This window comes from Thermobia domestica, unplaced genomic scaffold (assembly GCF_964235325.1).
Source record: "Thermobia domestica unplaced genomic scaffold, izTheDome1.hap1.1 HAP1_SCAFFOLD_1382, whole genome shotgun sequence".
In the NCBI taxonomy this organism is placed as follows: Eukaryota; Metazoa; Arthropoda; class Insecta; order Zygentoma; family Lepismatidae; genus Thermobia; species Thermobia domestica.
In genome coordinates, this window is record NW_027657092.1 from 27,229 (window position 1) to 42,254 (window position 15,026).

A 15,026-nucleotide genomic window follows, 5' to 3' on the forward strand; every position below is an offset into this window, starting at 1 on the left:
TTTCATTGTGTACATTAAAGAATGTAAGTTTGCCTTTTTCCTGTAATCAATACTTAATAAAGGATTTATTTTTATTTATTTATATACAATTTCATACGTGGTTCGTGATAGTAAACTCGATAGGACACAGTGGCACTATGAACATCCGAATCACTCATCATTCGAACATTCAAATATTTATTCGAATATTAGTATATTCCAAGTAATGTTAACGACGTTAATATGCTTGCCTTTATAGTTAATAATGTCAATTCTTACTTAAAACATACTTCCTTAACAGGACATTGAAGAAAAGGTAGTTGCCAACGGCCATACCATGCTGAATATACCGGTTCTCGTCCGATCACCGAAGTCAAGCAGCATCGGGCCTGGTCAGTACTTGGATGGGTGACCGCCTGGGAACACCAGGTGCTGTTGGTATACTTTTTCTAATTTTGTTTTTCACAAAGACGAATATTCTCACATCGTTCACCACGATAATTTCGTAATCATGCATTACTTAAAACAATTAGCAACGCTTTCCACGCGCTGGTCTTTTTGAGTATTCACCGACAAACCTACGTAGCTACAATAACTCACTCGAAGCCATATGCATTCGCCAACGGCCATACCATGCTGAATATACCGGTTCTCGTCCGATCACCGAAGTCAAGCAGCATCGGGCCTGGTCAGTACTTGGATGGGTGACCGCCTGGGAACACCAGGTGCTGTTGGCATCTCTTTTTCAAATTTCATTATCCTTCAAGTACGAAAATACTAGAAACATTAATTTTATAGTACTTTCAAGAGATAATTTATCAACATTATTTCATAGCGATTAATCGATATTCTAAGCGTTATACCCACTATTTCTTACACTAACAGCCTGTTTATTTGCACGGCACATTAAAATAACCTGATTTCCGATCCGTGTGCACCTACTACTATACTTAACACGGAATGTATTACCACTTTTTAAAAGTAAATTATTATGACTAAGTGTAGATCTCCGGCGAGTAAATGCCTTTCGTATACAAGCACGACACATCTCCGCTATGTGCTTTACTTTTTTACTAACAGCATATAGAAATTGGATTTCAACGTGTTTCTACATAACAGAATGAAGCAAATTTCGTGATTTAACTCTTTCGAATAATGTGTTGGTCCTGACAAGGACCGTTTGAAATGAAAAATCTTGAAGAAGATTTTTACTTAGAGCTTGTGTACTTGGTAACAGCCTTCGTACCCTCACTTACAGCGTGCTTGGCAAGTTCACCAGGCAAAAGAAGGCGCACAGCTGTTTGGATTTCCCGGCTGGTGATAGTTGACCGCTTATTGTAATGGGCCAAACGAGAAGCTTCAGCAGCAATACGCTCGAAGATGTCATTAACAAAGCTGTTCATGATACTCATAGCTTTGCTAGATATGCCAGTGTCAGGATGCACTTGCTTCAAAACTTTGTAGATGTAAATGGCATAGCTCTCCTTCCTCCTCCTCTTCTTCTTCTTATCTCCCTTGGAGATATTCTTTTGGGCTTTACCAGCCTTCTTTGCAGCCTTTCCGCTAGTTTTTGGTGGCATGATGACTCACTCGTTCAGCAAAATTAGATGTGTCCGCCAAGTTTGCCAAGTTATAATTGACGGGTTGATTGAGTGGTTGAGTTCCGGGACTAGTGGAAGTCCCCTGCCTCGCATTTGAAGTAGATTTTGAAGTGAGTAGATGCACAACGTAGAACTGATAATGGCCGGAGACCGACGCCGGCTCATTGAAGTCTTGATTGAAGATCCAGAGTTTTGTTAAAGTGAAGGAAAAGCTGGGGAAGGAAGAGATTGGTTGATTTAAGGAGAGGGCTGCCTGTGATTGGCTGTTGGTGAAGGGCCAATGGAAGTTAGCCAGTACAGTGGCTCTGAAAAGGGTTTTGGTCCTGTATGTTAATTGCTATTCCATCAGTCTTGAAGTTCCTCAAGAATTTCACAAAAGATAATTAGCTTTGTGAAAACATCTGGAGCTGATTTAATATCACTAAATCTTTTTTGCACTGCTTGTAGAAGTTTTGGTAACTGGAGATCTTGAAATAATTGTAATAGGTCGTGCCAACTAACAGCTGATTCTTCAGTAGGCGGGGGTGATGTAGTTTGTGAATTCTTGGATGAAGAGCTTGCTTTCTCTGCATAGGAAGATTGTGGATGCTTCTTGGGTGTAGATTCAGGTGGGGTTCCCTTCTGAAGAGGGGGGAAGTCCTGAGGTTTCGGTACTTTATTTTGAGATGATCTTCTTGATAGAACACGATGAATTGTTGGACATCTTGGGTAATTGGCGGGGTGACCACCACCACAGTTCGGACACTTTACTGCTTCATCTTGAGTTTTTCTTGTACATTGATAAGTCATATGTTCACCAGCACACTTGACACAGCGTGGAGTTGCATAACAAGAAGATTGGGTATGCCCAAGCCTTTGGCATCTGTAGCACTGAATATAAGGTCTAGCTCGGAACGGTTCGATTTTTATTTTATAAAACTCCAAATATTGAAGTTCAAAAATACTATTCGAAGTTGGTGTCTTGACTAGAGTTACTAGGTAGAGGGGAAAGGGGGTTCCACCTCGACCTTTGAGTTGATGTACTGAAAGAGTGGGGTAACCACGGTTCTCCAGGTCTTGCTTGATATTATCCACTGAGGCGTCAATGGGCAGTTGACGGATTACTACTTTGAGAACTTTTTCTTTCCTCACTAGATCTAACGCATATTGTAGCTTAAATTCCTTACAAAACTTGATTAGTGCCTGATAATCTTCTTGATTGTTGCATTGGAATTTCACTCTATCTGAATACACTGCACAGTAGGGGATTTCCTTACAGACGGAACTTGCACCATGGGTGAGTCTATATCCTTTGTCGTGAGGATAGTCGTAGATGGTAAGAGACTTGATAGTACGCTGTGGGTTGGAGTTATGGTTGGTCTTTGTTTTCTCACTTGTAGTATCCTGAGTAGAAATATCCATGTTTTCAGCACCTGAATCTTGGGGGGGGGGCTCAGGTGTTGTTAATGGAGAGTAACTATTGGTAGTTGGAAGTGTTGTGGGTAGCACTGGTCGTGGTTTCACTGTTCGTTTTGGCTTCTTAAAGAGTCGGTCCCCCGGCGGGGAATTTGTGGCAGATGCTTGGAGGCCAGAATCTTCATTATTGAGAGTCTGTAGAAAGGTATTAAAGAGATTATAGTCAAATTTACAGTACGTGTTTCAATTCGCGCCAACTGCCTTGCTTTTCATTTGATGCACTCGGGTGCACGCTTGAAGTAGTAACAAAACTGACTTGATTCATGGGAGGCCGCAATTTTTCCTCTCATCTTATTACGAAAGAATATTGAACAATGTCTGGTCGCGGCAAAGGTGGAAAAGTCAAGGGAAAGAGCAAGTCCCGCTCCAGCAGGGCTGGCCTTCAATTCCCAGTAGGCAGAATCCATCGTCTTTTGCGAAAGGGTAACTATGCCGAACGAGTTGGTGCTGGCGCTCCCGTGTATTTGGCTGCAGTCATGGAATACCTGGCAGCTGAAGTTCTTGAGTTGGCAGGCAACGCTGCTCGTGACAACAAGAAGACTAGGATTATTCCACGTCATCTGCAGTTAGCTATCCGTAACGACGAGGAATTAAACAAGTTGTTGTCTGGAGTTACAATCGCTCAGGGTGGTGTTTTGCCCAACATTCAAGCTGTACTTCTGCCCAAGAAAACTGAGAAGAAGGCATAAATGTAAGACCTATATCTCATACAAATCGGCCCTTATGAGGGCCACAAACCCCTTTATAGAGGAGATTTACGATTGAAATGAATTGTTTTCGATATACAGACTCATCAAAAGTGTCTGAGATAGTTGCTTAGTTTCATTCGAAATTCTCGCTGCTATTCGATTAATTAGTATATGTGTAGTCGTCGATCGTAATTGAAGCCCATAGGAAGTCACACTAACTTTAGAATACTCCAAACAGCGATGTGCTTAGTTCCCACTACATTATTAATTATAAGATCATTACCTTTTGTATTGTCGCTAGCTACATTTTTTTGATATTTGCGTACATCGGGCTCATATTACCCAGAGGACAGGACAGTCGAGCCCAGATTCTCAGCAATGGAAGAAAACCTCATACCACATATTCTCATGTACTTCATGCTAGACAAAGGAATTTCCAACATTCTTAAAGCACTCATGTTTCTCTCTTGCGTTGGCTTGGCTGAAATTACTCTGTTCAATATGTTCTCGACATTTATTATTGTTCATTACTATGCCCCAATGACATCATGAACAGAGCGGATCAGAAAACTTTCCTAAATTTCTTTTGCAACATAGTAATGACATTAAATGCACACTTAAGTACGATTTATTCTTTGCAAGGTCGATATTCATATTTGTGTGATATGTGTTATATGTATATGGTTTGTAATACGCAACTACTCTTATTCTCTGATCTCAGAACTCATTTGCTACTGTGCCCAACGAGCGAGCCTAGGTTTCTTGTAACTACTGCCTTTCTTTAGTAAATAATGTGAAGTATACAATGCATTAACCTACATCTCATATTTGTATTACTCTTTATTTTAGTAACCCGCTACGAAGTGTCATTAATTTACATGTAAATCACAATAGACACTACCGCAAAAGAAAGAAATCGAACCCAAGACCACGTAAACAAGATAAAGGACAAGATTCAGGTTTCTAACGCATTATTCGCCCCTCACAGCACAGTATAGAAGTTGTATAAGCCTCTATACGTACATCCTACTGTCAGAACAGAAATTCCGACTTGCGTTTCGCATCTCTCATGCTCGCTACTTCCAACAAATCGCCAATTTCCAACCAGAACCCCTTCTCCAGCATTAATACTGCTACATGATATGAATACGTATACATGAACGTACATAATGTAAAAAAAAACGTATGATTTTCTCAAATTAATCTCTCTACGTCTGTAATTTAGTGTGCATCAAAAGGCTTTAATGTAGTTACACGAATTCTTATAATCTAACAGAAAATCGCACAAAGTAAATCTTTCCCTTTATATAAATTTGTTGGCTCTGAAAAGAGCCGTTTATGCCAATTTTATATCCAAAATAGGAGGAACCCCAACTTAACCTCCGAAACCGTACAGGGTTCTTCCTTGCCTCTTCAAGGCATACACAACATCCATAGCTGTCACTGTCTTCCTCTTGGCGTGTTCTGTGTATGTAACAGCATCTCTGATTACGTTCTCCAGGAATACTTTCAATACTCCTCGGGTCTCTTCATAAATGAGACCAGAGATACGCTTCACACCACCACGGCGAGCAAGACGCCTAATAGCGGGTTTGGTGATACCCTGGATGTTGTCACGAAGAACTTTACGGTGGCGCTTGGCACCTCCTTTGCCAAGACCCTTGCCTCCTTTTCCACGTCCTGTCATTTCGATATGTTACTGCTTCGCTCACCACACACGAGAAATACAAGCCCAAGCAGCCCAAGACTCGTGGTTTTGTTCCTTCGATCATGCAGGGAAAGCACGGAGGAAAAACACAAAACGTGTCTAAGCCAATGAGAACTGTCCTTTTCGACTGACTTTATCCAATGAGAAATAGCTTGATTTAACGGTTTTGCTCTTTATATAACTTGACTTCATTCAGCGCGCAATTATTTGAAACAAGTCGTGACAGTTGCAATGGCACGTACCAAGCAGACAGCTAGGAAATCTACTGGAGGCAAAGCTCCTCGAAAGCAGCTTGCCACCAAAGCTGCAAGAAAGAGTGCTCCAGCTACCGGTGGAGTGAAAAAGCCCCATCGTTACAGGCCTGGTACTGTGGCTCTCCGAGAAATTCGTCGTTACCAGAAGAGCACTGAATTGCTCATCCGCAAGCTGCCCTTCCAACGACTCGTCCGAGAAATTGCACAAGATTTCAAGACAGATCTTCGCTTCCAAAGCTCAGCTGTCATGGCTTTACAGGAGGCAAGTGAAGCTTACCTTGTAGGGCTTTTCGAAGACACCAACTTGTGTGCTATTCACGCAAAGAGAGTCACAATCATGCCTAAGGACATTCAGCTTGCTCGCCGCATCCGTGGGGAACGTGCTTAAGTTTGAAGTTCTGGCACTGAGTTCAAAAACGGTCCTTTTTAGGACCAATACACTACTTAGAGATGCTGTTATCCTAACAAGGATCTTGTCCATACTTGTTATCTTTTTTTTTTAAATTCTCACGCCGTATGTTGCATAGTTAATACATCTACCTTCGTTTTCCTGTCGTTTCGTATATCATCCTATCTTTCAAGTATATTCTTTAGTTTTCCCCTATGTTTACCGATTGATTATCTTCGTTTTATGTGGTCAAGGGTTCGATTTTGCCATATGTTGCATAACTTAACTTCGATTCAACCACTGTTTGCCCTTCTCAACGTTATTAATCTGATAGAACTCGCAGGCGAAATATGTACTTCTTCCAAGGTAGCAAAAGTAATATTATTTTGTCAGAGGTCGCTGCTGTTGAATGCAAACGTTAAACTAAACTTTCTTTAAGTGTCTGTTTGTACTTAACATCAGTTCAATTGTACACCTACATTTCTGCTGGTGTTACTATTTTTCTTTATAGCAATATTACGAATTATAAGACGGTATCCGTGGTTATTAGCGTGTTCCCTTTTCCTAACACTTTCTCATTACACCAGTATTTCCATCATTCATTAGGCGTAATCACCCGTCTCCTTTATCATAAAAATCATAATAGTACGACGTTAAATTGAAACATAGTCTACTTCACTTTCACGAGTTGTAATAAGTTCGAACATTTCTTTCACCCCAGCCTTGAAAAGAGTTGATTTTAGTTTAGTGTCCCTTTCAGCAGCAAGGCTGTTTCAAACGTGGACCTACTTATTAACGTGCAATGCGAAACATTTGAGCTCCCACCGAGAATCGAACCCAGTCAGCCTGCAAAAGTTTTTCTAACAAATGCATTAAGTGCGTTTTCTGTACTGTTTCGCTACTTGAAGATAGGAACAAGGAAAAAGTAAGTGATCACAAATTGACATTACGTAATGTGTTCCCCATTTTTTTTCGAGTACACCATTCTTGACACCCGTGAAAGCTTTCTTTCCCCACCCTCAATTCCCCTCTGTTATAAAGCACTTACATCAAGAAGTGCTTCGGTTAAAAAGAAAACTCAAAGTCCCTTGCGTGTATACTATACATTGCTATGAATGAACATGTGATAATGATAGGAAAAGCACAATTTTACTCTTCTCAAAGTATTTGATGGCTCTAAAAAGAGCCGTTTTAAAATGTCAGATGATTTACTGACACATTTACTTCTTCTTTGGTGCAGCCTTCTTAGCACTTTTCGGTTTTGCTGTAGCCTTCTTTGGCTTCGGGGCCTTTGGCTTCTTGGGAGTTTTTGCCTTCTTCACTTTAGATGGTGATTTCTTAGGTTTGGGAGCAGCAGCCTTTTTCTTTTCACCAGTCTTCTTGGGACGTTTAGCTGCTGGCTTTTTCGCAGGCTTCTTCTCCTTTGATGCTGATCGTTTCGCCTTGGTTGAAGATCCACCTTCAGGCTTCTCCTTCAGCGATGAAGCACTAAGCTTAAACGATCCAGATGCACCTTTTCCCTTGGTCTGAACCAAAGACCCAGAAGCAACTGCACTTCTCAAGTATTTCTTGATAAATGGAGCAAGCTTCTCGGCATCCACTTTGTAGTTCTGAGAGATGTATTTCTTAATAGCTTGCAGTGAACTTCCTCCCCTTTCCTTCAAATTCTTGATGGCGTTGTTCACCATTTCTGATGTTCTTGGATGAGAAGGTGTTGTTTTTGGTTTCTTAGGCTTTGCAGACTTCTTAGGAGAAGCCTGTGCCGGGGCTGCAGGTGCTGATGCCGTATCTGCCATTGCTTTCTGCAATAAACTCAACGATACTGAAGAATGAAATTTTCGCTAGCAGGCAGCGTTGAGTTTGGTTACGGAGCGCGGACCGGATAGAAAGCACTTGCTGAGGCGGGCTGAGGTAAACAGAAGTTCGTAGTTGCCACAACGATAAGTGTGTTTCCTTCTATTTTGATAAACGATTTTTTTCAGGTATTCAATGAATGCACCAGATCCTATTCTTCCTTACTGGCTAGAAGAAACTTTATTCCACATAACTCAAAAGGCATTTGTTTTTATTCGCTTTTCTATTTTATGTTTCAGTCATTGCTAAGTCGGTCACACTACTTTTTCACCCTCCTTGTGCTTATAATTTTCATAATTTAACATGGAAATACTTATCAATAAATAATTATATTACCATGGTAATTAACTTCAATCCTTCCTGTGATTATACGCAAAGTACCATCTTCGTACTGCTTACTATAGTTCAATGAAGGGAATCTATAAAGTAACGCGTGTCGCACACATCTGCCTTGCAAACTCCCTGGCCTACTTCCAATGTATAGACTTTTATTTCAAATCCTGATTTAATTTCATAATTTTCTGTAGATTTTAACATTTTATTACCCAGCTTCTTAATACGAATGACAATCAAGCCTAAATATTTATTCCCTTTAACTTTATTTTTCTTTTTTATTTTGTGCCTTGTTTCATATTTGTTCTTACGTTAGCAATTAACGCACTTACCGTAGTTATGTATGAACAGGTTGTTTCTATATTTATTTTATTCCAAATAAATTAAATATATATACGGATTATTTTATGGTAGTTGATATTTTCTGTTGTTTCCTACGTGAATTGAGGAAACGCACGGACTTTCGCCTAATTCTTGTGCTACTTTCATATGTCTGTATCTGTCGAATGCTGTCGATCTGTCGAAATGTGTATTACTATCTGTCGATTCATCGAGTGAACTGAATTCGTTAACCATTTCACCAGGCGCGCATGCATTTTTTTTTCTTCTAAGGGATCCAAGCTTCGGGGGGCAAGGTTCCAATACTACAAGCCACTATGTCTATATACTATTATTCTGCATTCGAAAACACGATAAATATTCCACTTACTTTTTCACAAAAACATGATACAGACAGAGTACAGATGAAGTGTAAGATCAGATTTATATTGATGATACATCAATATTTTCCCTGTTAATAACTACATTTAATGAGAAAGTCTGCAAATGTATGTTCACTTAGGAACTTTTGCGAGGAGTCCGCACCCGGTGGACACCCCGTGAGTACGCCTCTGCACTTGACTATACTTCGAATTATACTGCAAACAGTTGTATTTTAGTTTCCCCGTTTAGTTCATCGATATCATTAACACAAAGAAAATAGATGTTATAGATGCGTATTCTCAGTTCTCGCTTTATATCCGGACGTCTGCAAAAATCTACTCCTTTTCTTTCTTTCACGCATCCACCAAACTAACAATGATTTGTATTATAATATTTGCGCATAAAATGTATATCTCATACCTTCCATGTTCTCAAGTATTCATAGACAAAAACGGTTATTTTCTGCGAACAAATTGTCCAAACACAGTGCAAATGTCATCTATAGATTGTCCTGGTTCCGTCTGCGTGTACATAACAATGCGTCATAATCATACATTGCACATTAAGGATATCAATTAATCTTCCCAAATTCCTAGATATGCCTGGCAAAAGTTCCGCGTGTTGTAAGGATATTACATTTGTACTACCGACAAGGTGGTATCTTCCAACATTGAAGTTCAATAAACCCCAAATGTGTCGGATATAGTATTTGATTTCTTGTCTCATTGTTTGCGTCAGAGATGTCTTCTCAAGTTAGGATTTACGATACATACAGGATGAGTTGTATATATTGTTGCTGCCAGCTCTATATTAATCCCATATTTGTAAACGAATAAAAACAGTATTCTAATTATAACAATGTGCTCACAATTAATTTTATTCTTAATTGTTATACGTATTGTTGATTAAAAATGAAAATGTTGCTAAGTGAATTTTATTAATATTTTCTGTTGCGTGATATAGGAAGTGAGTGAAATATTGGAGGAATATAGTGTGCGTAGCAGATGATGTGCAGTGGCTTTGGATCGCCTGTGATAAGGTAAGGCATTTGCTATTTTAATTAACGCATTTTATATACTGTAATCCTAATTATTTTTATGTGAATGTGCTTACTACTTGTGTATTCAGTGGGACCGATGTTTTAATATGTATGGTCAAGCAGTGTCGAGCCTGGTCAGTGTGTGGATAGGTGACCATTTTTTGTAAATCGATAACATTTAACTTTGTAAACACGGATGAAGTAGAAGTATATTTATTTTATTTTTTACCTCAAATATGTAGGACACTTCTCCTTTGTACATCAATTATTATTATTAGTTCAACTTGTTTACAAGTTAAATGAAAAGAATAGTCGTTATCGTGTGATGATTGTGCTCATTAGGCTAAAGAAGACTCGTGATAAGAAAGAAAAGAAGAACGGTGCTCAAGTTTCGTCACAGCATATTCTCAAAAATTTACAGGCAAAATTCAGTGTTCTGCATGAAAAGGCATATTTGTACGAAAAAAAAAAAAATTCTGCAGACGACAGAATTAAATAAAGTAATACACATGTATTTTAGAGTTACTGGTGTAAAATCATTACAAGTGCTTTGCCAGGTGGCCAATAAAAAGCACGAATACTATTTAAGGGAGCCAAAACAGGAGAAAGCTGGGGGCCTGAGCGATAGCAAGAATGTGCGTCCAAAGTGAACAGGAGCGAAGGCGACGCGGGTATACGTATAAGCAAGGGTAGTGGAAACCAGTTAGTTTTCGAGTTTCAATAGCACTTGTCATGCATCCATACTAGTAGCGCCCCGCTTGTAAACATTAAGTACACTATGCAAGAATACACCGCCGGTGGAAAATAGTACCTAATACAGTTATCTTTCATATATACTGACTTATTTTACAGTAGTAACCCAACACTAGTAAACGTAAAATAAAAGTGTATAACTTTATATTTAATTCTATCGCCTGGCTTAGTTTTTCACCTGTAAGATGTACTTATTTAGAGCAAGTTTCTTAACTAGCAAATTAAACCGAGAACCACAGCAACCATATATATATTCTTATGATGTACTTTTCTTTGAGTGGTGTTCTCTGTCTATTGAATAACATTTTCTCAGTTTAATGCTAGCAAAAAACAAAACAAAATCAAAGTGTTTCTATATAAATTTAGTTCACCGTGTTGTAATATCACATGGAATTGAAAAACGAATAGTCGAACCTCTGCTATCTCGATCAAACTTCTCAGGATGATATACTGACTTACCGCAGAAGTTCGACTGAATACGTTTCTCAGTTCCATGGGAGAACCTGGAGAAGCAAAAGCCTGCGCAACGGAAAATACTAAATAAACTTGTAGAGCAGGTCAAGATGTATCATCATGCCAAGTTTCATTCAGATCAGAGAAGTTTGGCTGCAGCCATTTTCATTACAAAGCACAAAATGGATGGTCCCTAACCTCGAGAATCTTCACAATTGTCGACGAGTTGAACTGCACTCATCTGATCAAAATCAAACTTAAAATGACAGTTCACTTTCAACTGTTAAATAATATGATATGCAGGCTTCTGCTTTCCTAGTTACAGTCTATCCACTGTGGTATGCATATTAGTACAAATGTGAGAGTGCATATTTATTAAAGATTTGCTTCAAAAAGCGATGAAAGACATAGGCATTGCCGCGGGCGGTGATAACAAGATGCCGGAAAACGAACAAGCAGAAAGAATATGGGCTGAAGAAGTGTAAACGACGACGCGGCGGCCCGTAAAGGTGTTGCCGTCCTATTAAATGAATAATATCAAAAGAAAGAAAAAAAAAGTAAAAAATTTCGCGCTCGTAATCAAGACAGAAAGCAACTAAAGGAAATCTTTGTTTTACGTCCCACGTTATGCCGCTTAGGCTAAAAGAGGCGCTGATTATGAGAAATGATTGAAATGGTGGTGGAATGAAGAAAGTGGGAGGAAACGGGAGAACCCCGCGGTAACCCACCGCACATAGTTTTTGTCCACCATAAAGTTAACTTGGCGGGGGCTCAAGACAGAAAGACGGTTGGAAAAACAAATAAACGATGTTGCATCCCGTAAAAATGTTCGCGACCTATGAAATCAATATTTTTTCTTAAAGAAAAAAAAGAATTAAAAAGAGAAAAAAAGGTCAAAATTTCGCGCTCGCTTCGCTCGCGATCAGCAGAGAAAAGAGGACGTGACGCACCCCTAAAAGTGTTGGCGACCGATTGAATAAATATTGTGGGTAAAAAAAAAAAAAAAAAAAAAAAAAAAAGTCAAAAATTTCGCGCTCGCTTCGCTCGCGATCAGCACAGAAAGAAGGACGTGACGCGCCCCTAAAGGTGTTGGCAACCGATTCAATACATATTGTCGGTAAAAAAAAAAAAAAAAAAAAAAAAAAAAAAAAAAAAAAACGCTCGCTTCGCTCGCGATCGACATGAAAAAGGCAACGACGTGACGCCCCGTAAAATTGTCGGCGACCTATTCAATCAATATATTCGGTTGAAAAACAAAGTCAAAAGTTTCCCAATCGCTTCCCTCCCGATCGACATAAAAAAAAAGGCAACCCCTTCACCTCTCCTTATGCATTCATCAGTAAACATACAACCATAGATCACAATACCACTCACATCACCTATCAGTTCTCCACGTCCATCAAGATCCAATCATCGCCCTGGCCCTTTATGATGATACACAACATTACATGTTATTGTGTGCATTGCCCCGCGTTACAATACATGACCAAAAAAAAGAGAAAAAGAGCTGCACTGCCTTCAGTGTAGACATGTTCGTATTCGTAGAAAATGATTTTAGGTACACGATAGTACAGTAATCTATCTTCACATGCTTCAGATGTGAACGATACCTACACATGAAGAGGGCTCCCGAGGTTTCCTTTTCCAATAGGATGGAGCTCCACCACACTTGCAGAATGACGAGAAGTTATGTTAATAAATATATCCCAGAGTGTTTCGTAACTCGCCCTTGGTCCTAATGATGAAGCGTTCTTCAGATGGCCCCGATGTCTCCACACATGATACTATGCGACTTCTTTTCACGAGGCTCTCAAAGATCACGTTTGTGTCCTAACATTCTCTGCAGATATGACACAGCTGCGATAGCGGATCACAGAAGCCTTTCCTCTCCTTACAAGAGACGTGTTCATTCGAGTATGTGAGTAATTCGACTATCGATTAAATATCTCCCGTGTCACGATAGTAGTCACTTTCAATTCTTCTAACGAAGGTAAGAAAAAATGCTATACAAACTTCCTTTCGGTATATAAAGGATTAGGGGCCCAGAGAATATTTTCTTTCAAGAGGATACATTCTTTTTCGAACACCCTGTATATAGATCCTCTAATTATAACTGCAAACAAAATGTTGATTTTGCAATTGCTTCCATGAGAGAATATTCTGTGCACTTTCTTTCTGAAGGGCCGGGCCTAAACGTTTTCCTTAATCATTAAATTTAGTAGTTATCTACAATTACATAGTTTTCCATTGTTCTCAAAATAAAGATTTTTCTCTATGAATTGTTGAATGTTGCTAGGGATATTGAAGTAATTCTTTTTAGTGTTTTTTTCTTTACAATAATGTACTGAACGCCTGCATTAAGGAAGTTCGTGTGTCCATCTTGCAAAATGTTTCGTCTTTTTTCATGCCCACTAAGGTAAATATTCATTTTGCTCTTTTCTCTGTATGCAAACCACATTTCTTAAAGGCAACATTTTCATACAAATGTAGTACTAAAAACTTCTAATTGGCAACATCTGGGCTGCGAAGAGGAAAAAGAAAGAAATCTCGTACGTATTCGCGCGCAATTCGGAATTAGCCAATGAAAAGCACAAAAGCGGCCACCATCTCTCTCTCTTTCTTATTAACGGTTTTGTACTTTCTGCAGTTCTATCAGTGCTGCTAACCTCTTACTATATCATTGAATATGTATGTTTAGATATATATATATATATATATATATTTTTTTTTTTACAAAAAATCATACTACTACGGAATAATATTAAATGCCTTTAAACCCTCATTTCTGTTTGCACTTTCTGTTACACTACCTTCCCCGAACTTCTTTCAAGTTATTAAGTGCAGAACGGGGAGTTATACATATTTACTTGCGCTTTGACAATATCTGCACATTGTGTAATAATAGGAGACGTATAAAATAAAACTATATACTAATACGTATATATATATATATATATATATATATATATATATATATATACAGTACACATTCCACTATCCGAGGCTTTCCTTTTCTTTTCTTGCTGACGATAAATTACGCTTTTAGAAATGTTGTCTGAAAACAATAAGAATATGTGCAAAAAATACAATCAGAGGTAGAGGTCTTTAACAGGAAATAAGCAAGGGAGTTGAAAAATTTTTTATGCATGTAAAAAATATAGACATGAACCAACTTGTGAAATAAAAAGACCAGAAAACTACTCTTTCTAAATTATGTGTAAACTTTTTACCGAAAACGAAAGTTGCACGAAAGACTTTTTGTCCGTTTTTTGGCCTCCGGTGCTTGGGGTCCCTGATTCAATCCCAGCTCGTGCCGTGTGAACTTTGTCGTGCATAAAGACCGTGCTCATGGGTTTTCTCGGGTTTCTCCCGTTTCCTCCCACTTTCTTCATTCAGTACTCATCATCACCGTCTCCTTTAGCGTAACCGGTATAAGTATGCGACGTAAATCTAAATATTTCATTTCATTTCCCTTTTCTGCTCATACTGCTGATTATGCGCGATTATGCCAACATCCAACTCCGCGGATAATCGTGCGATTACTGTATATACAACTAATACAGATACAACTAATTATATTATCAGTTACAGTATCGGTTTTTATTTACTAATTTGCCTCACTTTATTTGCATCCCTGCAGTAAATAATTCTTATCGATAATAGTTAAAATGTATATTACATTTTAGTGCTTCACGACTGAATGATCATCTGCCTTACGTTATCTCGCAGCTGAAGAGAATGCTACACTGAAAACTACCTTGCGTTATAAAGGGTAAGTGAAACATATCTTAAAAATATCTTTCATACATTTCATTGTG

The 15,026-nt window shown here is 38.8% G+C and overlaps 2 non-coding genes across 2 annotated transcripts; both read left to right on the plus strand.

Moving 5' to 3' along the window:
* Positions 1 to 301: 301 nt before the first annotated feature.
* On the plus strand, positions 302 to 420 carry LOC145677784 (5S ribosomal RNA). The gene has a single exon (XR_014130007.1). It is a non-coding gene; the product is annotated as a 5S ribosomal RNA (ribosomal RNA).
* Positions 421 to 597: 177 nt separating this feature from the next.
* Positions 598 to 716, plus strand: LOC145677782 (5S ribosomal RNA). The gene has a single exon (XR_014130005.1). It is a non-coding gene; the product is annotated as a 5S ribosomal RNA (ribosomal RNA).
* Positions 717 to 15,026: the final 14,310 nt, after the last annotated feature.